The sequence below is a fragment of the Pongo abelii genome, chromosome 1 (assembly GCF_028885655.2).
Source record: "Pongo abelii isolate AG06213 chromosome 1, NHGRI_mPonAbe1-v2.0_pri, whole genome shotgun sequence".
Lineage (NCBI taxonomy): Eukaryota > Metazoa > Chordata > Mammalia > Primates > Hominidae > Pongo > Pongo abelii.
This window is the reverse complement of record NC_071985.2, coordinates 58,610,084-58,628,685: the sequence shown is the minus strand read 5'-3', so window position 1 is coordinate 58,628,685 and position 18,602 is coordinate 58,610,084. Positions and strand designations below refer to the sequence as shown.

The 18,602-nt window shown below is 35.3% G+C and overlaps 1 pseudogene; it reads right to left on the bottom strand.

Annotated features, from left to right (window-relative positions):
• Positions 1-542: 542 nt before the first annotated feature.
• LOC100461047 (heterogeneous nuclear ribonucleoprotein A1-like) lies at positions 543-1,504 on the bottom strand (annotated as a pseudogene).
• Positions 1,505-18,602: the final 17,098 nt, after the last annotated feature.

Here is an 18,602-nt window from a genome sequence, read left to right as displayed (position 1 = left end):
TAACCAATAATTCCATGATTTTGCTTGAGTAATCCCTTTAATGGCAAACTTCAGGTCACAATAGTAACTATCAGTTCAACTACACCAAGGTTTCTGAAGACAATGACTTCTCCACCCAAGCTATTGGTATATACATTCCAGATAGAACCTGGCATCACCCTGAAGGAATTCAAACTTCACACTCTTGGGGAAATTTACAAAAATGGCTTCAGAGTAGACTAACTTTACACTGTATATTTTTTTAAAGTCATTTATTCAGCAACATGATCAGACTATTACATTTAGCAATCAAAAGCATGGGTGCCAAAAAAAAATCTACATTAGAACCCTTTGTTGGAATGTTTTACATTTTCCACAGAACAGAAACTAAAATAGCCTGTTATACAATTAGTCACAAATACAGTACTCGAGTTTTTTGCCCATACACAGGAGTATTTGCCTAAAACTGTCTTCATTGGACCTGCCACCACTGTGCTTGGCTGAGTTCACAAACCTTTTGTAACCTGCAGCTTCCCTGACACTTCTCTGGCTCTCCTCTCCTGCTAAGCTTTTTTTTCTAAGTAAAATCTTCTGCCACAGCCGTAGCTACTGCCACTACTGATACCGCCAGAGCCACCTTGGTTTTGCAGTTTGGCAACATATTGGTCTCCACCACCATAGGGGCCAGAGCTTCTGCCTCCAAAGTTTCATCCTTTCATGGGTCCAAAATTTGAAGACTGATTGTTGTAATTATCAAAATCATTGTAGCTTCCACCATGTCCAAAATTGCTTCCATTTTTACCAAATCCATTATAGCCATCCTCACTGCCACCATATCCACCCTCAACACAGTTGCCACCAAAGCCACCACTACCACTGAAGTTTCCTCCATGAACAAAGTTGTCATTCCCACCAAAATCACCTCCACAACCACCACCAAAGTTTCCAGAACCACTTCATCCTCTTTGGCTGGATGAAGCACTAGCCATCTCCTGCTTTGACAGGGCTTTCCTAACTTCACAGTTGTGGCCATTCACAGTATGGTATTTCTGAATGACAGTCTTATTCACAGAGTCATGGTCATCAAAGGTTCCAAAGGCAACGCCTGTTTCCCTGCCATGGCCTCAGTCAGTCATGATTTCAATCACTTAATAATCTCTTAGATGATGTTCTTCAGTGTCTTCTTTAATGCCACCAACAAATATCTTTTTCACAGTTAAGTGAGCACCTGGTCTTTGAGAATCTCTTCTCTTGAGTCAGCTCCTTTTGGTTCCACAACTCTTCCATCCACCTTGTGTGACCTTGCATTCATGGCTGCATCCACCTCCTCCGCAGTGGCATTTGTGACAAACTCAAAGCCTCTGGAGTGCTTGGTGTTTGGGTCTCTCATTATCACACAGTCTGTGAGCTTTCCCCGTTGCTCAGAATGGCTCCTCAGACTCTCATCGGTTGTTTCAAAGCTCAACCCTCCAATGAAGAGCTTTCTCAGCTGTTCAGGCTCTTTATGAAACTCCGACTTAGACATGACGGCAGGGAGAAAAGAGACTTTGACAATGCTTCCTGGGTGCCATCCACAGGCAGAAAGTGTAATTTTGTAAAATTATTAAACTTCTTAAAAATGTAAAGTATTTTAAGCCAACTAAAAACATAATTTGACTATTAGCATAATTTTAACATCTGTCATAATATTCTATCCCTTTGCATAAAAACACTTTTCGATGACCCACTTAATTTCTAATCTTTTGCTTAATATATAAATCAATTTCTGCAAGTCAAAAACTTTATTAATTTTTACTTTTACCAATTTCATTTACTTATTTGGGTAGTAAAATCCAATTTAACTTTGAGTCCCTGGGGAATATAAAACAAATTTGTTTTATGTTAATTGATGTTTAAATGAAAATGTTTAAGAAATCTGTAATTGAACTTTTTAATTTAAAAACAAAGTTTAGTTTTTTAAAGTTGCCATCAATCCATTTTATTTAGACTTTCTGTTTGGTTCTATGAGGGATCATAACACATTTTTTGTATTGTCAATAGTTCTGAAACATATAAATATTAAAAATTCATTTAACATTTTATGTAGTTCAAGTTTTGCAAAACTGTTACGTATAATGCTATATACACAAACAAATACACACACGCACAATACATACATACGTGTATGTATAATGTTTTGTGAGAAAGAAACTCACTCATGATTCATCCCATTTGCTTGCTTTGAATATCAGTATATTAAAATACATTTTATCTCTCATGCAGTGTGATAATCATGAATGTTACACTAGTTCTTTTACTATTATGTTTCAATTAAATAGTGCCATCATGCATTATTTTGGAAAGTAAATAGAGTTTTTGTGCAATATATTTAATTTCTACATAAAAAATAAACTGAAACATTGTTACTATCTTAGTTGGAGATTAATCCCAAGTCTACAGGCTCACTTTTCTTTCCTTTGAGCCAGCCTATCATCCTCTGCTCATGTGGGCTAGACGTTTATATAGAAACATACACATGAGACAGAGCACACATTGGGTGTCAAGAGACAGCCTCTTATGCTTTGACATAAAATACATTTTTAATAATAAACACCATGATAAAAAGAACTAGAGTATGTGAGAGTACGAAATAATGAAAACTAAGCAAACTAAGTGGTAAGGCCATTTGAAACATAGCAGGATATTCACAAGATGGAAATGAAAGAGGTGAGGAAGAACAGAGATTATCAGCCAAAGCCCAAATAAAACAAAGAGTAAAGTGTCTTAAAGTGATAGAGAGATGTGCCATACTACTTTAAAATAGAAAAGTAATAGAAATAGCAGTGAGATGAAAACCGAGTAGGTTAGAAGTGGGCTATTAATAAAGGGACTTGTAAAGCATAGTGAAGCTTGATAGTATCCAATATATGAATTTGGGGCTCATATTGTTCTTAGTATGTGTCCAAGTTTGTTACTTATTAGATATGTGCGCTTGGGCCAGGCGCTAAACTTCTTTTCAAATATATGCTTTTGGATGTATAAAACTGAAATAATAATTCTACCTTCTATGATTTTTCTAATAGTAGGGAGATATGGCATATACATTAACAGAGTACTAGGGAAATTTTAATCCCTTGTATCTAATATGTATTAATGTTATAAATATTATACTTTGTATCATTAGAAGTTATGATATAACAAGTAAACATATACCTTGTATCATTAGGGGTTATGCTGAGAACAACCTTCTCTACCTAAGTATCTATATCATTATTTGGGAAGAAAAAAGTCTTACTCTTCCCCAATAATTTGCATGGCCAATTTTATGTTGATATATAGCTGCAAGGGATGTAGGATTCTTAATGTTTCATGATGCAGTCTTTGTAATACAATTGAGAAAGGAAGAAGGTAGTTTGAAGAAGTATTTCATAATCCCATCCATAGCACAATATACAGCACACGCAAAAAAGCTTTCTATAAACACAATGCGACATAATTGAAAGGTCCTAACATGATGAATTTTTCCATTCAGGAAGATCTCTGCAGCTATAGGTTAGTGGACTGAAGTTATAGGTGCTAGGAGGCATTTTCTTTTTCTGTCACTTAGGAAAGAAGGTCACCCATCAGCAAAAGGTAAAGGGGGATGTGAAGCATTTTAGAAAGATGTTTTGACAGAGTTTCCAAGCAGAAAGTGAGTTAGAAGTGACTAGGAAAATAACTATGTCAAGGAGGTGTTAATGTTGAAGATTACAGCAACAAACCACCCAAAAATATACATTACTTTTAGAGAACATATTACATCATATTTGAAAATGTAATAGCTTAGAAAAAAATTGTCAGTTAATGTATTCAATACATAATTATTGGTTTAATTTATATTATGCATAGCTAAAAATGACTGAGGGGTTATTACATATATCCTGTCTATAGCCCACAAATTTAAGATCTCCTTCAGGGTAAAAAAAAAAAAAAGCTTAAAAATTACTGAAACTAACTTTATTTAACTTATTAACTTATATTAAAGAAAATTATCAGAATACATTTGAAAGATAGTGTAGAATTTGGGCTGGGATAAGCAAATTATTTTCATTGGATAATAATAAACTCTCATTGAGACCAAATTTTTCAAGACTTTAATTGACAGCAAACCATGTTTTGTTTTTAACGTTGTGTCAAATGAATAAATGTAAATTTCCAACATTCTCCAAAGAAACAGTTCATTAATGAAAAGTGAGCATTTCATCTAAAATTTTCCATCTGGTAAATATTATATCTAGGGAATATTTTAAATGACGAGAATTCCTAAAAGATTTGAAAAGCAAAGTGTAAGTAAATGTATATACTGTGAAAGGAAAATAAATCTCGGAAGCTCACAATCACTAAGCCAAGAGAAAAGCCAAGTCGGGAACTATGACAGACAAACATGCCTCCCATTTTATTCCTAAATAAGATGGCTTCAAAGATTAAAAGTTACATACCACCCTCACAATTTGCCCACAAGGAAATTCCTTGTGGACAAAGAACAGACAGAACCCAGATTCTTCCTCTGAGGCTCACCTGAAACAAAAGCATATTTGATTGCTTCTTCCACCCTATTGTTTATGTAAAAATGCAGATTCACTGAGCCAGTGTTCAGTGGAAGGCTGATCAGGGACTCAAAAAAATGCAATCTTTTTTCTCTTATCTGCTTATGACCTGGAATACCACCTTAAGTTGTGCTGCCTTACTGGACTGAACCAATGTATACCTTACACATATTGATTATATATCATGTCTCCCTAAAATGTATAAAAGCAAGCTGTACCCTGACCACCTTGGGCTTCTGTCATCAGGAACTCCTGAGGCTGCGTCACAGGTGCATCCTTAACCTTGGCAAAATAAACTTTCTAGATCGACTGAGATGTGTGTCAGATATTTGGGGTTCACAATTTGGCAACCAATGCAAGGGACTCTGAGCAGAGGTGGAGGTGGCTCTGACCTTTCACAAATCTCCTATTGGTGCTTGGTACCAGCTTGAGCTTTCTTTATGGCTCAAACCAACAGGACAATTTGCTGAGGTCTGGGAGCTTCCCTCCCTCCAGAGAATCCTTGATCTCCCAAAATCTGGTTGAGATCGAAAGTTTATTTTGCTGTACCACTCCTCTTCTGGAGTTTTACTTTCTTCCAACAAGGAAGGCAAGTTTTCCTGCTTCCGTAATGATGGAAGGCAGTGACTGCTTTCTGGAGTTTGAACTCACTTCCAACAGGGAAGGCAAGTTTGAATTTTTTTCTGCTTCTAGAATGGTAGAGAGCAGTCTAAGACCCACTCTGAGGTAAGTAGCTGAATTAGGGTTTCGGCTTGGCTAAACTTGCGATTAACAGCCAGCTGGTCTTAATTTCTCCTCACCATTAGAATACTGAGTAATCATATTGTGGGGGTATTTTTGTTGTTTGTTCCTGTCTTTCTGTCATCAGATTTGACCAACTCCAATTATGGATAATAAGACCTCTCTGAATTGGCTAAAATTCCTCACGCCTGTAAGAGTAAAAACAAAACAAAACAAAAACCATGCACTTGGTTTCTGTTTTTGCTTCCTGTCTTAAAAAAGCAATTGTTCTTTCATTTACTTTTCTTTCCCCTTATTCCTCCTTCTCCCTGCGCCATTTTTGGTAACAAGAAAATCTAGAGAAGGCTTCTAATGACTTGAACCCCTTAAATAACTCAAAACAAAGCGCCATTCACCCCTTTTTGGGGTGTTCTGTTTTCTTTGTGGAGTTTCAAGAGTTATGGGCAGATTCTTTTTAGGTCTAAAACTATTCTCTCCTGTATTTGTATTACCTGACCCCTTTGGCTTTTGGGGATACCAGAGATTACCTTGTACTATGAGAAGATTTGACCATGGTGTGTGTAATTGAGAGGTGACAGCGTGCTGGCAGTCCTCACAGCCCTCGCTCGCTCTCAGCGCCTCCTCTGCCTGGGCTCCCACTTTGGCGGCACTTGAGGAGCCCTTCAGCCCGCTGCTGCACTGTGGGAGCCCCTTTCTGGGCTGGCCAAGGCCGGAGCGGGCTCCCTCAGCTTGTGGGTAGGTGTGGAGGGAGAGGCGCGAGCGGGAACCGGGGCTGCGCGCGGTGCTCCGGACCAACGCGAGTTCCGGGTGCGCATGGGCTTGGCAGACCCCGCACTCGGAGCGGCCCGCCGGCCCCACCAGCCCTGGGCAGTGAGGGGCTTAGTACCTCGGCCAGCAGGTGCTGTGCTCAATTTCTCACAGGACCTTAGCTGCCTTCCGGCGGGGCAGGGCTCGGGACCTGCAGCCCACCATTCCTGAGCCTCCACCCCAGTCCGTGGGCTCCTGTGCGGCCGGAGCCTCCCCGACGAGCGCCGCCCCCTGTTCTAGGGCACCCAGTCCCATCGACCACCCAAGGGCTGAGGAGTGAGGGCGCACCGCGCAGGATTGGCAGGCAGCTCCACCTGCAGCCCCGGTGCCCGATCCACTGGCTGAAGCCAGCTGGGCTCCTGAGTCTGGTGGGGACTTGGAGAACCTTTATGTCTAGCTAAGGGATTGTAAATACACCAATCAGTACCCTGTGTCTAGCTCAGGGTTTGTGAATGCACCAATCCACACTCTGTATCTAGCTAGTCTGGTGGGGACGTGGAGAACCTTTGTATCTAGCTCAGGGATTGTAAAGGCACCAATCAGCGCCCTGTCAAAACAGACCACTGGGCTCTACCAATCAGCAGGATTGGTAAGATAAGAGAATAAAAGCAGGCTGCCCGAACCAGCAGTGGCAACCCTCTTGGTCCCCTTCCACACTGTGGAAGCTTTGTTTTTTCACTCTTTGCAATAAATCTTGCTGCTCCTCACTCTTTGGGTCCACACTGCCTTTATGAGGTGTAACACTCACTGTGAAGGTCTGCAGCTTCACTCCTGAAGCCAGCGAGACCACGAACCCACCAGAAAGAACAAACTCCCGACACTCCGCCTTTAAGAACTGTAACACTCACCGCGAGGGCCCGTGGCTTCATTTCTTGAAGTCAGTGAGACCAAGAACCCAGCAATTCTGGACACATGATGGTGAATGAGAACTACGAAGTTAAAGATGGCTGATGACAGTTTTCAGGAAGTGGTCTTGGCTGTTTTTTTTTTTTTTTTCACTTCCTAGGAAGTTGTTTAGGATCCTAATTCTAATTCAGAGGTGCATTCTAAAGAGTATTCTCCATTGCTTTGCCTCCTGGAATTAATTTCGATTGGCTTGTCTGCGTATTTGCATGAGGAACTGAACTGTCGTTTTCATAAACAAACGAAAAACTGTGTTTTCTCAGCTCCGAAGAAAAAGGGCATTTTGCTCCTCCCAGCTGAAAGGCGCCCATGGGTAACCAGGGGCCAAGTGGGAGTGTCTGGGTGGTTGACCTCCCCCACCCCCCACAATGTGCAGTGGCCCTACAGGGAACTCCCAACAAAATTAGTTTTAAAATGCTTATACAGGAAGTGCACATAGAAGCTGATCACTCCACACTTTGAGCCCCCCTGGAGGTGCTAGACCAATGGAGAGAGAAACTGAGGCAAGTAAGAGGGCGGAAATGAATCAGTGGTGACACACTATGAAGTCCCACACTGAATCAGCACACATGACTCACTCCACTAAAAACCTTGGCCACAGCTCAGTTCCTCATTTTAAGAAAAAAAATGTGAAAAATCGTCTATGAATAATGAAAGACAAGAAGAATGACCCCTCTCAGGCACCCTGTTTGGTTCTATGGTGCCCCTACTTGCAGGTGGTTGTGTAAATGGAAGGGCACTCCGGGTTTTTCAGTACTCCAGGTGGTTACACGTTAGGTCTGTTCTTGTGAACATTTTAAATTGACAGGTAAATTGCGTTAAGGAAAATTCAGAGCCTGAAGGTCGACCTGCACCTATAAAGTTCCTAAGTTCTCCATCACTCTGCTTTCTTTTCTGCCTGTTTTAAGTCTACTGTTACTTCTCTACTGAGATAAAAATCCACTGTTTGCATCCAACCATTTATTTTGCTACAGTTTTTGCAAACCAATGAGTCTGTATTAATATCTTATAGCTAGGGTTCTGAAGTAAAAGCTATAGGATCTTTGTTTGCATGAGTGTGTATGTGTGTGTTTATGTATATGTACATGTATTTTGTTACATGTTTTTGGCCACTAGGTACAAAATTTGGCTTAAACTTAAAGAATACTCAAAAACTAAATAATAATCCCAAATGCTTTTCAAGTTCATGTGAATTAAGTAAAATCTTTAATAAGCTAGCTTTAAAATTATTTGTAAAGTAATATTACAAATGTGTTAAGAAATGTCAGCACACATTTTTGTTTGCATTTATTGATCAAGAGATGTCATACTTATTCTTGTCAAATACTATAAGTTGTCAAAATTTAACATAAGGATTATTAAACTATAAACTCAGCCCAAAACAGAATTATCTTTGCTTGTATTTTTTATAAATAAGACATTAATATTGGTTTAATGAAAACAGCCCAGTCTTTCATTATTTAGTAAAATAACCATGTATTGACTCTTAAGTTTCTTATGTAAACACTTGAAATTCACAGGCTATAAAATAGCTGACAGGCAAATAACTTTAAATGATCACTATCTCAGTTTTCATAAATAATTTAGGTAAACTAGTAAAATAAAACAATTAGGAAAATGTAATGGGATAAATACTTGTAGAAAAATTTGTCATAATTTAGAAACTAAAATTAAATAATGGATTTTTAAATGTGTATTTTCCAATTAAAAATATATATAATAGAAAAGCATTTTTTTTACAAAAAACTGTGTGTTGATGCTAAAAGGTGAATAATTTTTGTCTAATTCAAAGCTCATTTAAAGGTTATGTATAAAACAAGGTAAAAGGAACCAGGAAATAAGAAAGATGTAAAGAAAGTTATAGAAATATGGAGGGCATTTTTGGTAAAGAAAGCTTAAAGAAAAATAATTTTATGAGAAAGAAACTTGTATGTAAAATTTTGCCCTAGAATAAAATGATAGTGTCTGAGAAAGAAGGATGTTCAGGACAAACCATGTACCAAGCATGTCATGTATGGTCTGTGAGAGACATAATAAGAGGATTTATATTTAAAAAGAAACAAAAAACTTTTCTATGATCTAGTTGTCTATAACTAAAGGAAAATTATTTATTATGGTCTTTCTAGAGATTGGGTTTTGATATGTAAAGAAAACCCACTTATATGCTAAATAATTGCTTAGAACAATAAGATTTTAAGGTATTGTTTTACTCTTAATAAAATTACAAAACATGATATATATTATGCAAAGTTCAATGTTTATTGCGTCTCATTCTCAGCTCCTTTAAGTTTTTTTTTTTTCTTTCTTTCCTTGGGTTCTAACTGTTTGTTGTGGCCTGATGCTAAAAATGTTTTATGTTAAAGGTCTACAGGAAGTGTTTTCTTCCAACAAAATATTCTGTGCTCTTGGCTTCAAATTGCTCTATGAATCCAAAAATTTTCACATATGACCCAGAAAACACATCCTATGTCTAATTCAAGTACCGCTTTCAGTAGATCTGACTTGCAGGTTATCTAAATGTACTCCCCATAGGGAACAGTGGTCACACTGCAGAAGCTCTTTTCTTTTTCCTTTTGGTAACTGGCCTAACAAATTTTGTTTCATCACAATAATTCCTATGTCATTATTATTAAGTGCTGGTTTGCTTAGAAGACAACTGAGATTTTTTTGTAATTAAATTTATTGCATCTGTGTAACTTTTTGTATGTGCTTTTAAAGTCCTTATGCCATTGAGTTACAGTGCTTTGACTCCTGGGTCTAAAAAGAATCCCAAGTCACACAGCATTTGCTATTTCCTTGATAAGCAGTATCATATTGTGGCTAAATAAAGGATTTTAGCATCAGAAAGACCTGGATTTAAATCCTAAACTCACTACTTTCCAATTATGAGGCCTCAGGCAAGGTATTTAATCTCTCTATAACTCAGCTCCTTCATCTTAAAAAGTGTCAGCTAAATCTTAAAAAGTGACAGCACTTAAAGCCTCGTCTTCAGACCCAGTAGAAGATGCCAATCAAAATAGTGCATTCGTGAGACACAGAGCCAGAAATTAAAACTACACAACTCAAGGCCCAAGGACTATTGTGGAAGAGGTTGTAATGGCCAATTTTGAGAGATAAACTAAGTTCAGCTTCTTTAGAAATTAATCATTAATGTCAGAGGGACACTGTGCAAGACTAGCATGTAGGATTCTGTGTCAGATTAACTAGGTTTTCCTGGGGCATTAACCCACTTTTAAATACATGGTTATAAAGGTTATAAAAAGGCTTATGTAAATTATATCTTATAGTCAAGATTAACATTTTACAAATTGTTTATAATATTTGAGAGACAGATCTAATCGGCCTTGTGCTGTCTTTATTAAGGCTTATTGTTTGGAAAATTAAGTCTCTTCTCTCAAAAATAAAGGTTTCTGCCTATTTTGAAATATTTGAGTTATCACTTTGAGTAAATGAATGACTTATTTTACAATAACTTATGGTCCTATTTTGTGATATCAAGTGTTTTAAACTTTTTATTTTTGACAAATTTTCAAAATCAAATTCTAACTTCGGTCCTCCTCATTAATTTTTTATACTGTCTCCTGAAGTTCAAAAGAGACATATTCTGCTCTCATTTCTGTATAATAAAATCATACAGAAAGTATTGTCTAATATGAAAAAGTGTTTAACCGTCTTTGGATTATATTTATAAAGGTGTATCATACAGGTACAGGGAGGTGTTTAGTTACCAATCAGATTAAATGCGGATAGACTCCCTTCACGTATGTAATAATCAATCTCTCAAAGGACAAGTGAAAAAAAAAAATAGATCCTAAAAGCAGCAAGAAAAAAAGGAAACAATGTATAATGGAACTCCAATACACTCAGCAGCAACATCTCATTGAAAATCTTACAGGATGGAAGAAAGTGGTGTGACATATTCAAAGTGATGAAGGAAAAAAGATTTTCAATGAAGAATAGCATACTCAGTAAATCTATTCTTCAGATATAAAGAAGAGAGAAATAATTTACTAGGCAAACAAAAGCTGAGTGAATTTATCAACACCAGAACTCTTTTAAAAGAAATACTAAAGGGAGAGATCTTCAATCTGAAAGAAAATGTGTAATAAGAAAACATCTGAAGGTATAAAATTCACTGATAAAAGCAAGTATGCAGACAAATTCACAATATTGTAATAGTCTGAATATATTGTGGATTACAAAGCATTCATATTTTTAGCATGAAGACTACAAGACAAAACTATTTAAATAATAAGTACAATAATTTTCACGAAGTAAGCCGTATAAAATATGCAAAATGAGAAATAAAAAAATCAGAATATGGAGGAGAGGAATAGAGGAATGACGTTGAAGTGTAGAGTTGTTCTTTTTTTTTTTTGCTTTTTATTCGTTTGTTTATTTTATTTGTGATCAAAGCTAAATTGTCTGGAGTGCAAAATAACCTGCTAAAATTATAACTTCTTTTAAGACTCATGGAAACCACAAAGCAAAAACCTATAATTATACTCTAAAAATAAAAAAGGAATTAAAATGTATTATTAAGAAAATCACTTAGCCACAAGCAGACTGTATAAAAGAAAAAAAGGAAGAAAAGGGTTACAAAACAACTAGAAAACACATAACAAAATGGTAGTACTAAGTCCTGACCCATCAATAATAACCTTGAATGTAAATTGCCTAAATGCTCCAATAAACATGCAGAGTGGTTGGATGGATAAAAATTATCAGGACCCAACTACGTGCTGCATACAAGAAACTTACTATACTTAAAAGACATGTATAGAATGAAAACGAAAGGAAGCAAAAATAATATTGCATGCAAATAGAAACGTAAAGAGCAAGAGTAGTTGTATTTAAATAAAATAGGCTATAAGTCAAAAATGGTAAAAAATAAACAAACAAAAAAGACAGAAGGCCATTATATAATGATAATGGGTCAACACAGAAATTGTAAATATATGTGCACTCAACACCAGAATACCTAAATATATAAAACAAATATTAATAGATCTAAAGGGAGAGATTCTCAATACAACAATAGTAGGAGATTTCAGCATTCCACTTCTTGCAACAGACAGATCATCCAGACAGAAAATCTGCAAAGAAACATCAGAGTTAAACTACATTCTAGACCAAATAGACCAATCAGACATTTACAAAACATTCCATCCAAAAGCTAAAGAATACACATTTTTTTCAGCAACACCTGGAACATTCTTCAGGATAAATAATATGTTAGGCCACAAAACAAGTCTTAAAAAAATTTTAGAAATCAAAATTATACCAAGTAACATCTCAGACCACAATGAAATAAAACAGGAAATAAATAACAGGAAGAACTTTGGAAACTGGACAAGTACATGGAAGTTAAACCACATGTTTCTGAATAATGAATGAGTCAATAAAATAATTAAACATGAAATTTAAAAATTCCTTCAGATGAATGAAAATGGAGGCATAATTTACCAAAACCTGTTGGATACAGCAAAAATAGTTCTAAAATCAAGTTTTTAGCAATAAACACCTACATCAGAAAAGTAGAAATATCACAAGTGGCGTAAAAGAGATACACCTTAATGAGATAAAAATATGAAAACAATCTAAACCAAAAATAAGTAGAAGGAAATAAATAATAAAGATCTAAGCAGAAATAAATCCGAGCACAAACATGAAAGATCAATGAAACAAAAAGCTGAGTATTTTTTTAAAAAATTAAATAGACAAACCTTTAACTAGACTAATTATAAAAAAGCAGAAAAGACAAAAATTGAGGTGAAAGTAGAGACATTACAATGGACAACACAGAAATACAAAGGATTATAATTATAAGACATAATTATGAACAACTATACCAAAAAATCTGGAAACCATAAAGGAAACAAATAAATTCCTGAACACATACAACTTATCAAAATTGCATGATGAAGAGATAGAAAACTTGAACCCACCAATAACAAGCAATGAGAGAAAAGCAGTAATAAGAAATCTCCCATCAAAGAAAAGCCCAGTATATGATGGTTTCACAGGCTTCTAACAAACATTTAAAAACAAATGCCGGCTGGGCTTGGTGGCTCACTCCTGTAATCCCAGCGCTTTGGGAGGCGAACGCGGGTGGATCACGAGGTCAGGAGATCGAGACCATCCTAGCTAACACGGTGAAACCCCGTCTCTACTAAAAATAAAAATAAATAAATAAATAAATTAGCCGGGCCTGGTGGCAGGCACCTGTAGTCCCAGCTACTCAGGAGGCTGAGGCAGGAGAATGACGTGAACCAGGGAGGCGGAGCTTGCAGTGAGCCCATATTGTGCCACTGCACTCCAGCCTGGGCAACAGAGCTAGACTCCATCTCAAAAAAATAAATAAATAAAATAAATAAACAAATAAATAAATAAATGCCAATGCTACTCAAACTATTCACAGAAATTGAAGAGGAGGAAATACTTTGCAACTCATTTTATGAGGCCAGCATTACTCTGATACCAAAGCTATACAAGAACACAAAAAAGAGAAAAGTACGGGCCATTCTCTCCGAGAAGCATAGGTGCAAAAATCCTCAAGAAAACCCCAGCAAAGTGAATCAAACAACAAGTTAAAAAGCTCATTCACCATGATCAAGTGGGATTCATCTCAGGGACGCAAGGATGGTTCAATATATTGAAATTAATATAGTGATGCAATAAATTAACAGAATCAAAAATAAAAACCATATGATAATTTTGGGAGATATTGAAAAAAATTCAATAAAATTTAACACCCATTTACGATAAAAACACAACAAATTAGGTACAGAAATAACATATCACAACACTATAAAGGCCATATATGATAAACCACAACTAATATCATACTGAACGTGAAAAGTTGAAAGCTTTTATTCTAACATCTGAAACATGACAAGGATGCACACTTTCAGTACTTATATTCAACATAGTGCTGAAAATTAGGCAAGCAAAACAAATAAAAAAACATTGGAAAGGAAAGAGCCAAATTATCTGCTTTCAGGCAACCTGATCACACATATAGAAAACCCTAAACACAAAATAAATAAAAAAGATATTCCTTGTTCATGAACTGTAAGATTTAATGTAGTTAAAATATTCATATTATCCAAAGTGATCCAGTGATTCAATGTAATTCCTATCAAAATACCAATGACATTTTTCAAAGAAACAGAAAAACAATCTTAAAATGGATATAGAAATGCCAAAGCCCTTGATAGTCAAAGCAATCTTAACTAAAAAGAACAAAGCTGGAGGCACCACACTACCTGACTTAAAAATATAATACACAACTACAGCAATCAAAACAGTACGGTACTGACATAAAAACAGACACATAGATTAACAGAATAGAGAACTCATATGTAAATGCATACATTCATAGTTAGCTGATTTCTAACAACAGTACCAGGAACATACCTGAAGAAGAATAAAACTAGACCTCTATCTGTCATTATATACAAAAAATCAACTCTAAGTGGATTAAGGACTTAAATGTAGGACCCAAAACTATTAAATTACTAGAAGAAAACATAGGAAAAAAATGCTACATGAAATTTGATTCAGCAAGGGTGTTTTGGATCCGACCTCAAAAGCACATGCAACAAAAGCAAAAACAGACAAGTGGGGTTAAATCAAACTAAACAACCTCTGCACGGCAAAGGAAATAATAATCAGTAGAGTGAAGAGACAATCCAGAGAATGGGAGAAACTATTTGCAAACTCTGCATCTGACAGGAGGTTAGTATCTAAAATATGTAAGGAACTCAAACTATTCAATAGCAAAAACACAAACAACCAATTTAAAAATGGGCAAATGAGCTTGGTGCAGTGGCTCCAAACTACAATCCCAGCACTTTGGAAGGCCGAGGCTAGAGAGTCGCTTGAGCCTTGGAGTTCAAGACCAGTCTTGGCAAGATGGTGAGACTCTCATCTCTACAAATTTTTTTTTTTTTAATTATCCAGGTGCAGCTGGGCTTGGTGGCTCACGTCTGTAATCCCAGCACTTTGGGAGGCTGAGGTAGGGGGAACACATGAGGTCAGGAGTTCAAGACCAGCCTGGCCAACATGGTGAAACCCTGTCTTTACTAAAAATATAAAAATTAGCCAGCTGTGTTGGAGGACACCTGTAATCCAACTACTTGAGAGGCTGGGGCACGAGAATCACTTGAGCCCAGGAGCAGCTGTGGTGAGCCGAGATTGTGCCATTACACTCCAGCCTGAGTGACAGAACAAGACTCTGTCTGAAAAAAATAAAGAAAAAGAAGAAGAATAGGGAGAGGCAGAGGAAGAAGAAGAAGAAGAGGAAGAAGAGGAAGAGGAAGAGGAGGGGAGGGGAGGGAAGGGAAGGGAAAGGAAGGGAAGGAAAGGGAAAGGAAGGGAAGGGAAAGGAAAGAAAGGGAAGGAGAGGGGAGAGGAAGGGAGAGGCGGATGGGGAGGAGGAGGAGAAGGAGGAGGAGAAGGAGGAGGAGGAGGAGGAGAAGGGGAAATTATCTAGGCACAGTGGCATGTGCCTGTAGTCACAGCTTCTCGGGAGGCTGAGGTGGCAGAATCCCTTGAGTCTAGGAGTTCAAGACAGCAAAGATAATTGCACCACTGCACTCTAGCCTGGGCAATAAAGAGAGAACCTCATTTCCCCATCTCAAAACAATTATATATTAAAATTTATTTATTTATTTATTAAAAAATAATTTATTTAAAATAAATGAATTTTTATTTATTATAAATGACTTATTTATAAATTATTTATATTATATGTATAAATCATTTATTTATTATAATATGTATTTATTTAAAATAAATAAATTAGTATGTTGAAGAGATATCCGCCCTTCCATATTTATTGGAGCACTATTCATATTAACCAAGATATGGAATCCAACTAAGTGCCCACCTGTGGATGAATGAGTAAAAAAATGTGACACATGCAATGCACACCATGGAATACTACTCACCCATAAAGCAGAACGAAATCCTGTCATTTGCAGCAACGTGAATGAACCTGGAGGACAATATATTAGGTGAAATAAGCCAGGGACAAAAAGACAAACACTACACGACATTACTTATATGTGGAATCAAAAACATTGATCTCAGAGTAGAATAGTGATTATTAAGGATGGGAGGAGACCATGGGGAGATGTTTTTGAAGAGGTACAAAATTACTATTAGATGTGAAGAATAATTTCTCCTGTTGTATTGCACAGTAGAGTGACTATAGCAGGTAATAATGTATCCTAAAAAACAACAAGAAAAGAGTAATGTTTGAATGTTATTACCACAGAGAAATGTTAAATGTTTAAAATTATGAATATGCTAATTACCCAGAATCAACAATTATAGAATGTATAGATGCATTGAACCATCATACTGTACACAAAAATATGTATAATTTTATGCGTTAATTATAAAAAAATTTAGAGACAGCTATGACAGTTTAATTAAATGAAACAGATTCCCAAACTAAACACTTGCATTAGTACCAAACCTGTAAAATACCATGTGTCTAACTAAAAAATGAAAATCGTGTGAAGAAACCAATTATACCAATATATTAAAATTGATTTGCAAAAATATTTTCCAAAAATATGATATTGAATACTAAATAATTTAAAAATACTCCTCAATAAACATACATTTTCATAGATAATGAGATTGTAAAAAATTGAAGAGACAGTATAATGTAAAAATAATATATGAGAATTTCATTTAGATTTACTGTAGAAGATACCAATATTATATTCATTGAAATAGTAAGCTAGACACTAGGGTATATATTGCAACTGTATACAATTATAAATAATTTCCTATAGAAGTAATGAAAACCAGCCAAATAGCTCAAGTCCTAATGTGACATGGCTCTGAATTATGATAAGCCCCCCAATGCAACCTGTAATTTATTTTTTAAAAGGATTATCTTATTGTTGAATTTTGTTTAGGGCTTACAATAAGAAATTTTGAATTGAGAAAATCTGGTGAAAGAGTATTGATTAATTTTTAAAAGATAATATGTCTGTATATTTAATATATATGCTATTATAAATGTGTAAAGTTTTAAAATATAATATTTTAATAGTTACATATAATACATATATATTTGTATATATGTCATATAAGGATGCATTTTACTTTATTAAAGTAAGTTATGCATATTTCAATAAAGGCAATGCTCTCTGACCATAATTCAATCAAATTAAATATAACTATCATTATAGAATAATAAATAGATATAATAATAATTACATATAATAAATTATATGTCATACTTATATATTCTGTTATTGTCATATAATATAATTAAATATAATTAATTAGTAGAAATGGGATTTTGCCATGTTGGCCAGGCTGGTCTCAAACTCCTGACCTCAGGTGATCCACCCACCTCGGCCTCCCACAATACTGGAATTACAGGTATGAGCCACCGCACCCAGCCTAAATCATTTCTTCTTACTCATAGTCAATTTTCTTTATTATGACACACTTGCCTCATCAATACCAATATCATTACATATTTATCTAATTATCAGTCGTTGCTCTGCACAAACATACAGGATTTAGGGTGTTTATATTCAGCTTCATTTTTTATGGTTTTATTGAAAACTTTAATAGTTTTCAATAGTTTCTCTACTTTAAAGTAGAGAAATAAAGGAACATGACTTTAGGAGATAAAACTGCTGACTAATAGTCATTTAAGTAAGTTTAAAGAAAGAAGACCAAAAGAAAATAACAGATAACAGATACTTTGAATACTACTTTTAATTATGATGTTGCTGTGGTTTTGTAAGAATTTCTCTTTCAAACACGTCATATTTTAGCAAAAAATTGGAATTATTAAAATTATCAGGAAAAAGCTTGATGTGGGTTTTTGAGTTACAGGATACTACTTTTTTATTATGTATTTTTCTACTCCTCTTATTCTTAGTAACTAATATAAAGTTTAGCAATTTCACCTTTATTCATCAACTCCTTAAGTCCTCCCAAGCTTTGTTTAAAATTAATTTGTTAAAGAATATGGGGTACAATGTTAAATTATAGTGTTGTAATGCTCTAATAAATTAGCAATTTTCCTGCCACTTTGAGCCCTTTATATGAAAGTCCTTGATTTCTATTAAGTGTCATTAATTAGCATTTTAATGTCATTAAACTATTGTAAAATACTTTACATATTTTAGTGGAATATAAGTCATATTAAAATTTGTTCTTTAGAGAGCATTTACAAAATTTAAATATATGCGAAGATTTGTAAATGCCTTTGCAGCATATTGTAGTACTTTTGCATTAATTAATTGGGAAGATAATAGTTTCTACTAATTATTCCCATGTAGTAACGGGTGAAAATTACAAAAATAATGCTTATGTACAGAATAAAGGACGATTTATCTTGTATGCTTCTAGGAAAACAAAACAAGCAACAAAGAGTAAACAATAAATGATCTCACAGTTTTTTTTTTTTTTTTTTTCAGTACCTCCTGGTCATGTATTTACAAAGATGAACACTGTTTAATTTGCTTGATAAAATCTAGTTTCCTTATGGATGAAAAACAAATCCTTGGAGTTGCTTTGCATATTGTATGGTCACTTAAAAGTCTCCCAGAAACAACTCAAGAT